The following is a 10,052-nucleotide window of genomic DNA, read 5'->3' as shown; positions in this document are numbered from 1 at the left end:
AAAAAAAAAAAGAAAACAAAAAAAAAAACAAAAACAAGATAGTTTCTGCGGTTTCTGGCATTTGGTCTATCTTCATTACTGCATTTTCTGGCTCCGTTAAAATGAGGTAAGTACAGGCCATCTAGTTCCATCTAAGGGCTCCAATTCAAAACCATGATCAATGGCTAGGAGGGGGGCTGGGTGCTGGAATCATTTAGAGCCATCAGGATGAACTTTGAGGGTTTTAGGGACCTGGGGTTCCCCTATAAAAAGAAAACGGACGGAAAGAAAGAAAGGGAGGCTAGTGACGGCTGGGAGGTTGAGGGAATAGAGTAAACAGCGGCTAGGTTTTGATAGAGAAAGAAAGAAACTAAGAGAGCGAGAGAGAGCTGGGGTTGGCCGGCTGTAGGAAGAAAAGGGCTTGGAAAATCTGGAAAAAGGGAGAGAGCGAGGGGACGGAGGGTTTCTGTGGTTGAAATCGCAGCAGGGAGCGGTCGCAGAGAAGAGGAAAAAGCCGTGCTTGAACCTGTCCACAAACATCAAGCTGGAGGGCGTTGACACCTCCACCATTCTGTCTGAGGCCGCCTCTACTGTTGCCAAACTCGTCCGCAAGCCTGAGGCTTATGTTATGATTGTGTTCAAGGGGTCTGTACCCATGTCCTTTGGTGGAACTAAGCAGCCAACTGCCTACGCCCTCGAAAATTCTTCACCAGAAATTTGCATCTTCAATTTTGGTATCTGGAGGCAATCTTTTTTATCCTTCTTTGTTCACTGGACTCCATAAGGTGCCAAAGGTAATCCCTTTTGCCTTATATCTCTCACACAAGTCCAGATCTTCCCTAAATATGTCAACGATCGTGCTGCACTTTGTCCATTATCCTGTTTTGCTGTTTTGTTTCCTATGGTAGCCCAATGGATTGTTTTTTTGTTGCATAATTCTTTGTTCAAGCTTGCCCTGAGAAAATGAAATTCGATGGCTAATGTCTGGTGGAAAATTTTTGTCCCAAATCGTGTGTTTTGTCCTGGAAATCTGGTTTACCAGAGTTGAATTCAGCCAATGTCTTGCGTGTTTTTGTTCTGCAAAGAAGATTACGATTCTGGGATTGAATTTTTGCTTGTTTGGATTGCTGAAGTTCTGGCTGGGCTTAGGATTTCTTTTGCTTTTGCTTGCTGTGTGATGATGATGCCATGTCTATGCCTGCCTGCATTTTAAAGTAGCAATTTGCGATGTAGCATCAGGCTGCAACAAGGCCAATCTATTGCAGCGATGTTGACGAAACTGGATTTTGGGAAGCTGAGGTTCTAGTTTGGTCTGATTGTTCTTTTGGGTCTGTTTGTTATTGGATGGTGATGCCATAGTATGCGTCTGCTGCAATTTATTGCAGCAAAGTGTGGTATAACAGCAGGCCATAACATAGACATTGTTTTGCAAATGAGTAAAACCTTCGCTGCTTCAAGTTCATCTTCTTTTGCTGATTTTATGTTCAGTTTCCTTGTTGATTTCGGTGAAGTAGACAATGGTATTTGGTTGCTTAGTTTAGAGTTTTGATGTTTGGTGAAAAAGTTTAGATCAAAGTCATGCATTTGGACCAGAAATATGCTTTTGTCAAAGAAAATGCAGCAAGCTTTCGGTTGCAGAAGCTTTCTTTGCAACATTTGCATGAAGTTTGCATGAAATAGTTTTTGAAAGTTGCACTTTAACCCCTTAGCTTCTGTCTAACGCTACTATGGCCCAATTCATTGGATAACTTAATCAATTTTGTCCTCTTAATATGCCATTTTCTCTTTAATATGTTTTAACTTGTTTTTGGATAGCTTCTTAAGGAGTTTTAGGATGAATTTGTAGGTTTAATAACTATTTATGAATTTATAGCTTTGATTTGAATTTTTAGTGGAATGTTTGAATTTTTGTCGTTTAATTTTATAGACTTATAGCTTTGATTCGAATTTTTAGTGGAATGTTTGAATTTTTGTCGTTTAATTGTAAAAATGGGGTTTTTATTCGTTTCTTATGAATTTTAATTTTAATTTATTATCTTGTAATGATAATAAATAGACCCCTCAAAATTCTTTAATTTTTGTAATCAAAATTTCTTGAACGTGATACTTTGAGTGATTCAATTTCCTGTTTATTACCATTTCATGTGATTATTTGTTAATTAAAGTGATGCCTTGACCTTTTCTTTGTTTTTAGAGGGTAAATAAGTAATTTCACTCCATTAGGGCCCCAACTCAAGGGAGGTACACTCTATCCCTTATTTTTACTTTATTTGACCCTATGTGTACTTATGTGATTTATGTGTTTAATTGCATGCCTTTTGAATATTTTCATTTTATTTATTTATTCGCTTTAGTCGTCTTAATTTCATATATTTATTTTAGCTTCATTTTGGTTATTTAAAAGGCATTTAAATGCCAAGTTGTAATAGTTAGGTTTATTTTATTTTATTTATTTTCATTTCTCCTCTTAGATTGTAGTAGGCTTCTCCCGAATGTAATAGTTAGGGCTTTATTTGTTTTACTTGCCTTATGTGTGTTTTGCATGTCTATGTGCTATGTGTTACCGCTTTCTTAGGGTCTTGCATCTAGATATCATGCTCGTGTGTTATGTGTTATATGTGCTATATGTGATTTATGTGTTTATATGCTTTTATTAGGTCTTACACGATTTATTTGGTTGTAATAAATGCATGTCATTACCACACTAGTCCAACGCTGGTTGTGATTTTCTTTGATCAATTTCTCACTAGTCCAATGCTAGTGAGAAAGTAGAAACATGAGCTAGTCCAACGCTAGACCCTTAGGACCCCTTCGCGCGTTAGATCATGATTGTATGATAAAATCACTTCATCTCATGCATATTTTTCACTTTCTAGGGTCTTTAATCATTTTGTATGATATACCCCTTGTACTATAGCCATTATCCCTAATTTCCCTATATATACCCCCTATGTATGATACATAACATTAGAATTGCATTTCATTCCAGAAATAGGATTAGGGTAGTGCATTTGCTTGATTAGATTAGGGAATGCCCCTTGAGTATGGGATATGGACGAGTTTGGCTTTTCTAGCCTTAGCACGCTCGTATTCCCTCTATTAAAGGAAAAATTGAGTCACGAATCTTAGTCCCCCGTACCCGACATGATGCACTCCTTTAAGACATGTATATTTCTATAATTATTTTATCCTTTTTCTTTTCTTGGAGTCTCATATTTTTTGCATTATTCGTGACTTCTCCAAAGACTCACTATTGGGCGTCACAATTAATGTGATTGGCACCATTCAAGCCTTGAAGAGAAATTTCGACCCCCGATGCCCCTAGATCTAGGGTTTGCATTCATATAGTACATCCAAATGTGATAAATCGTTAGGTTAAAATAAGAAAATCTTTGACTAAATCGCGCAACTAGCCTTGGCTAGGTTGAGAGGGTGCGTTGGACCTCGTCCTTGCCTTCCCTCTCATCAAATGTGACTCCCGAACATTTTCTCTGATTTTTGTAGACTTAAGAGTCGTTTAAAAGGGTTTTCTATAATTTTACGCAAAAAATTATTTTTTAGGTGACTTGGTACACCTTAACTCAATACCAAGTGGCGACTCCAATTTTTATTCAAAACCCTTTTAAACTATTATTTTGGGTCAAATCGTCGCATTTACAAAACCCATTTAAGCCCATTTTCTTTTAAATCAAACATTCATTTTCCAATCAAAAATCAATCAAAAATTCTTTTTCCTAAACTACTTTATTTTATTAAAAAGGGAGCGCGACAGTTAGCTAGATTAATTAGTATGGAGAGACAAGAAGATAAGTTTAAACATTAAAGGAGCCAAGTGTCATGAACCTATTGGGTGTGGACTTTGACCAAACTTTCTTTACCTTTACTAAACATCAAATTTGACCAAGATCATCTTCATTTCTTCCTTAAACTGGCCGAAATATTGAGGAGAGAAAAGAGAGGAAACTTCATCTTATTTCTTCAAATCCAAGCCCAAATCTTGATTTCCAACCGTTGAAATTGTAGATTACTCCATCAAAGTTGCTTAATAAGGAGGATTAAAGCTTCTAGTGGAGGGATTTGTGAAAGAAAAACCCTAAGTTATCATCTTTCTTGAGGTGTTAAGGTACTTTGCTTACAAACTTCCTCTTTGTTCATGCTAATGTCAAATTAGTGGCTTATGTGGCTAAATATGTTGATTTGTGTTAGGTTTTACGTTTGAAAGTGGAGTTTTGATGGATTTTTGATTTATTGATGATTTTTTTGATTAATATATGATAATTATTGTTTAGTCATGGATTGATGGCCTGTTATAGTGTAAAATGGAGATTGGTATATGTTGGATATGATTGGTTGCGGAAAATTTCAAAGATTATGCGGAATTTCCAGTTTAGGGTTGCATCCTACCCTGTTCTGCCCGAACCTGTTAGGCCATGATTGAGGCCCAATCAGCCTTTGCCCAAAACATGAAAGTTGTTGGTAATTCAGTTATCTAGCTACCTGTAAACTTTCAGCTCAATCGGAGTACTGTAACATGTGAAATGACTGAAATACCCTTGACTACCCATGAGCCCTGTTTCGCGCCCAGATTTATATTTTTGTGGAGTTTTCCATTTTTGACTCTGAAAATGCATGATTTGGCTTTGGAGGTCTTCATAAGAAATGTAGGGTTATGTCTTGGCTTCGAAACGCCATAAGATTCGTTTCAATCCAATAAGCGTACCTTTGGTTGTGATTGATAAATTAAGGGATGTCAAACCTGCGATTTAGCTTTTGTCCTTAAAACTTGATTTCCAGTTGCATTTCTAGACTTGCTTTGTATTTGGATGAACTTGAGCCTAGTTGAAGGGCTATTGTATTGAGATTTATTATGTGTTGGATTGGACTGAGTTGAGGAAAAAAATGAAGCCATAAATGGCTGGAATATAGCAAAATACAGAGGGCATGCTGCCCAAAATTTTAGGGTTATGTGATTCCTTCAAATTGAGTTGATCTCAGTAAAAAAATGAGGGGTTTTGGGGTTATTTGTAACCCTAGGACCAACTGTTATCTTTTTACTCAAAATTCATATTTTTATTCTTTTGTACTCGTACTTAACCTGGAAAGGCGTACGGCATGTAGTCAAGCCTCATTTATGCATTCCATTTACTGGGTTTGTGGATGTGCGAGCTATAATTGTTTTATCTTAATTATTTTAGGATTTCTCGGCGATTAAAGCCACTTTGGGTAAAAAAACTTTTGAAGTATCTATACTGGAACTGGTGAGTGATCCCTCAACTACTTCCAAAGTTACTTTTGAACTAATTCTGGCTAATTCTTGCACTGGTTACTCAATTGCTTGCATTGGTTGTTTGATTGCATATCATTTGTGTATGTGTGTGTGCCATGACATAATTTGGCTCCAATGAGTTCTTGGGAAAATCTTGTGCTTAGAACCAACGTCTCCACTACTGTTTACACATTCTTTGGAGCACGATGGCTCCTTATTTCTATTTATCTATTACCTGATCTAAATGAGTGTTGGATATTTAAGTACAAGAACTTCACTGGCTCACACGAGCAATAAATGTACATTTGATTACTGCATCATGACATCATCTAAATGCTTTATTGTGAAATATACTTGATTGTTGATTTTACTGGACACTCGTTGAACTTCTAGCTCACCCCCAAATGTTTTCTTCTCCCCATAGGGATCGAGGCAAAGGAAGCACGTGTAATAAGTTGTTAACGTATCTGGAAGATTATTTCATGTATATTTCGCTTTTGATTCATTTGTGGTTTATATATTCATGGAACTTGGGGAATGTATTATTTGAGTTGTGCCTTGTAATTTACTTGAGGAATGTAGTAAGTGAACGAGTCCCGGCGAGAGCTGGGCAGGCGGTCCGCTAAACCCTTTGGTTCGCCTTAGGGGGAGGTGGGGCCGTCACAGTTGGTATCAGTGCTTAGGCTTTAGATCTCTGTAGTGTATCCTAGGCTTAAAGTTTAGGATGTCTGACTGTGGGATTAATTTGAAAAAATATGTGAACGAGGATCAAATGTATCCTAGGGGTTAAAGAAATTGATTATCTGAGAGTTTCTTACTTGGGACTTGTAGAAATAAAAATTTAGGAAGTCGGTGATGTTATAATGAAGGAAAATATGGGATAAGAGATTAGTAGTGAAAAATTGGACGAATTTGAATTATCATTATACTAGTAAGTCTGGAAGGAATTGAGGTAATTATTAGTACTGGTTATGGAGGATAAGAGACCGAGAATTGATGGTCAAACTCTATGTATGATGATTTTGAACCAAGATAAAAGAGTATCAAAGGAATAAAATGCATTTTCTCGCCTATTTATCTCCTAGAGAATTTCTGCTTTGAGATTCTAAAGAAAACTAGGATGTCCTAGTTTTATTTTCAAACGATGATTGGAAATAATATATATATGCTTTAAGCATGTGTAATTTTCCGATTTTGGTAATATGTGAATTTTACTTGAATCTCAATTTGATATGATGGGCTGATACAAGGTTAAAATTTTCTAAACTAGGTTTTTTCCCCTTGATTGTATACTGGTGTATTCTCACACTTGAATTTGTCTATGCTTTACACGAAAAAAAAAAGAAAGAAATCTTGAGTTTTCGGAAGAATGGCGAACTGTTGTTGTTATAATGTAAATCTTGAACTTGATAAGATTTTTGTTACTTTAAATACTCTTCTTACGTTTTAAAATTCTTGGTTTTCAAGAAGAGTGAACCTATCTTTAGATGCACGGACTGAGGGAACTTTGAGATATAAAGTAACTGCATTCAAGAGCATGAAGTTAGTGTGAATTAATTTGGTTTCCATTTGACACGTAAGTTAGTAAGTTGTACTTATTTCTTGGGTTGGAACTTGGTGCTTGAGGCTTTACTTATAAAACCCTAAGCCTGGTTATACTTGGAGATGGTGGTGCTCTGGTTGGTGGCTTGCTTATTGAAGATTTTGAACTTCGAATGGATAACCATTGGATTCAGTTTGTGTTATGGTTTGATTGGATCTAATTTCGTAAAGGCATGTGATCTGATTGAAAATTCGTGATATTTGGACCCTTTGGTTTAACTAAGGACTTAGGAAGGGTGATGCACGCCGTGAGGCCTTTTGTATCTTGCTTGCATATACTTCTACATTTTGTGGCACTTAATTGCCTATATGCAGTAGTTGACATATTGGGCTTGTTTTGTGACTTCTTAACTCGTGCTATAACTTTTGATACATGTAAAGAATCATGTCCTGATTCTACATATTTTTGCAACTTGTATAGGCATTAAGTTCTTTTATGCTTAATTATTGCTTTTCTGGCGCTTATAGACTTCTATTAAGTATGGCAGCAGGAATGGAAAAAAAAGGGGTCGTGGCCGAGGGCTTAGACAACCCCGTCCTCATGAGAAAAATTGATGGATAGTCTTATATAATTTAAGGAGACCCTAGTACGGAATATGAATCAAAAATAAACCAAAAGATTATATCTACTAGTGTATAATGGATTAATCTAGTTGAGGACATTGAAATGATGACTGCTATCTTGGATCCATCCGATAAGATTTTGGCTAGGGTTTTGATACATTGTGGTGGTGATCGGATTTGTTGGAAAAACTTTTAGTTTTGCACCCTCCTTCTAGTCTTCTTGTTTGATTAAGGTACACTACCCAATTTGTAAGCATTGGGATTTGAAATGCTTGAACTGTCTGAGACCGACTAGACTGAGCTCATTTAGGACTTGAATCTGTTTTGGCTAGTGTACTCTTACGTACACTTGATAGACCTGACTTGACTGAACATAGGGTATCTCTTTCACGCTTGAGCAAGTAGCTTGGTTCATATATGACCTGTAGGTGGATTTGAATTCTGTGATTGCTTGAGAATGTGAATTGCTGGGCATAAGTTAGGCGAGTGAGTTCTTCTTCGTATTCATGCACCATAAACCTGAAATATTCGGCCCTGCTTTTGAACCTATATATATATACTTGAACCCTGCTTTTGACTCTGCTTCTGAACTTATTCGTACTTGTGTGGTTGTAGACCGGCTACTACTCTTCTGTAGCGGTTGAACTGAACCTCTCTGGTGAGGCATTGCCTGGTGTGTTTTCAAGCACCGCCATTTTTCTGGCGAGGCATGCCTGTTGTGTTTTCAAGCACCACCAGGGATTGAAATTCTTGAACTGAACCTCTCTGATGAGGTATTGCCTGGTGTGTTATCAAGCACCGCCATTCCTTTGGCGAGGCATGCCTGTTGTGTTATCAAGCACCATCAGGGATGAAACTTTGACTTGAGGCTCTCTGGTGAAGTTTAGCTGTTGTGCTAATTTGTTGTGTTTTCAAGCACCACCAGGGCCAATTTCTTGAGCTAAGATCCTCTGGTGAAGTTTAGCCGTTGTGCTAACTTGTTGTGTTATCAAGCACCACCAAGGATGAAATTTTGAACTGAGACTCTTTGGCGAAGTATAGCCGTTGTGCTAGATTGTTGTGTTGTCCAGCACCGCCAAGGGAAAATTTCCGACTTGAGAAATTTCGATTTGAGATTAAACCATGTCCTGAATTTTCCGAATATCTAGGACTTCAAGTCCAACTTCGAGCCTTTTGCATGTTTTATCTAGTTACTCGATCAACTATCTATTGGATCATGACTATTTGATAAGCTGGATTGGGGTGCTTCTTAGTACTTGATTGTGATAAGTGAGATTAGAGTAATTTTTAGTACGTGACCGACTTTCGAGAGCTATTCTGATCTGATTAGTGCAAGTTGGAATGTCGAGGACGACATTCTTTTAAGGAGGGAAGTCTGTGACGCCCCGAAAGAATGAGTGTGAGAATCCGAAAACTTTTATATATTTTCTAGACATTATTTTGTTTCCTTGTCTATAATTTTATACCTTTCTTCAATATATTAATTTCCTATACATTTTTATAAGGGAATATAGTTTTCAAATCATTTCCTTTATACAAGTTAGTCCATGTTAAATTTGAAATGTAGTATGGACGTGGGACCCGCTAGTGCAGTAAATGCGATATATTTTTGACAACTTGTTGGAGTTTTGTATTAAGTGATATTATTTTACAAGGTGCTAGGAGACAATTAGAGGTTAGCTAGATTAATTAGTATGGAGAGACAAGAAGATAAGCTTAAACATTAAAGGAGCCAAGTGTCATGAACCTATTGGGTGTGGACTTTGACCAAACTTTCTTTACATTTACTAAACATCAAATTTGACCAAGATCATCTTCATTTCTTCCTTAAGCTAGCCGAAATATTGAGGAGAGAAAAGAGAGGAAACTTCATCTTATTTCTTCAAATCCAAGCCCAAATCTTGATTCCCAACCGTTGAAATTGTAAATTACTCCATCAAAGTTGCTTATTAAGGAGGATTAAAGCTTCTAGTGGAGGGATTTGTGAAAAGAAAATCCTAAGTTATCATCTTTCTTGAGGTGTTAAGGTACTTTGCTTACAAACTTCCTCTTTGTTCATGCTAATGTCAAATTAGTGGCTTATGTGGCTAAATATGTTTATTTGTGTTAGGTTTTACGTTTGAAAGTGGAATTTTGATGGATTTTTGATTTATTGATGATTTTTCTGATTAATATATGATAATTATTGTTTAGTCATGGATTGATGGCCTGTTATAGTGTAAAATGGAGATTGGTATATGTTGGATATGATTGGTTGCGGAAAATTTCAGAGTTTATGCGGAATTTCCAGTTTAGGGTTGCATCCTACCCTGTTCTGCCCGAACCTGTTAGGCCATGATTGAGGCCCAATCAGCCTTTGCCCAAAACATGAAAGTTGTTGGTAATTGAGTTAACTAGCTACCTATAAACGTTCAGCTCAATCGGAGTACTGTAACATGTGAAATGGCCGAAATACCCTTGACTGCCCATGAGCCCTGTTTCGAGCCCAGATTTCTGTTTTCGTGGAGTTTTCCATTTTTTACTCTGAAAATGCATGATTTGGCTTTGGAAGTCTTCATAAGAAATGTAGGGTTTTGTCTTGGCTTCAAAACTCCATAAGATTCGTTTCAATCCGATGAGCGTAGCTTCGGTTGTGATTGAT

The sequence above is a fragment of the Coffea eugenioides genome, chromosome 2 (genome assembly GCF_003713205.1).
Source record: "Coffea eugenioides isolate CCC68of chromosome 2, Ceug_1.0, whole genome shotgun sequence".
NCBI lineage: Eukaryota > Viridiplantae > Streptophyta > Magnoliopsida > Gentianales > Rubiaceae > Coffea > Coffea eugenioides.
The sequence above is the reverse complement of the archived record's forward strand: the minus strand, read 5'-3'. Positions refer to the sequence as shown.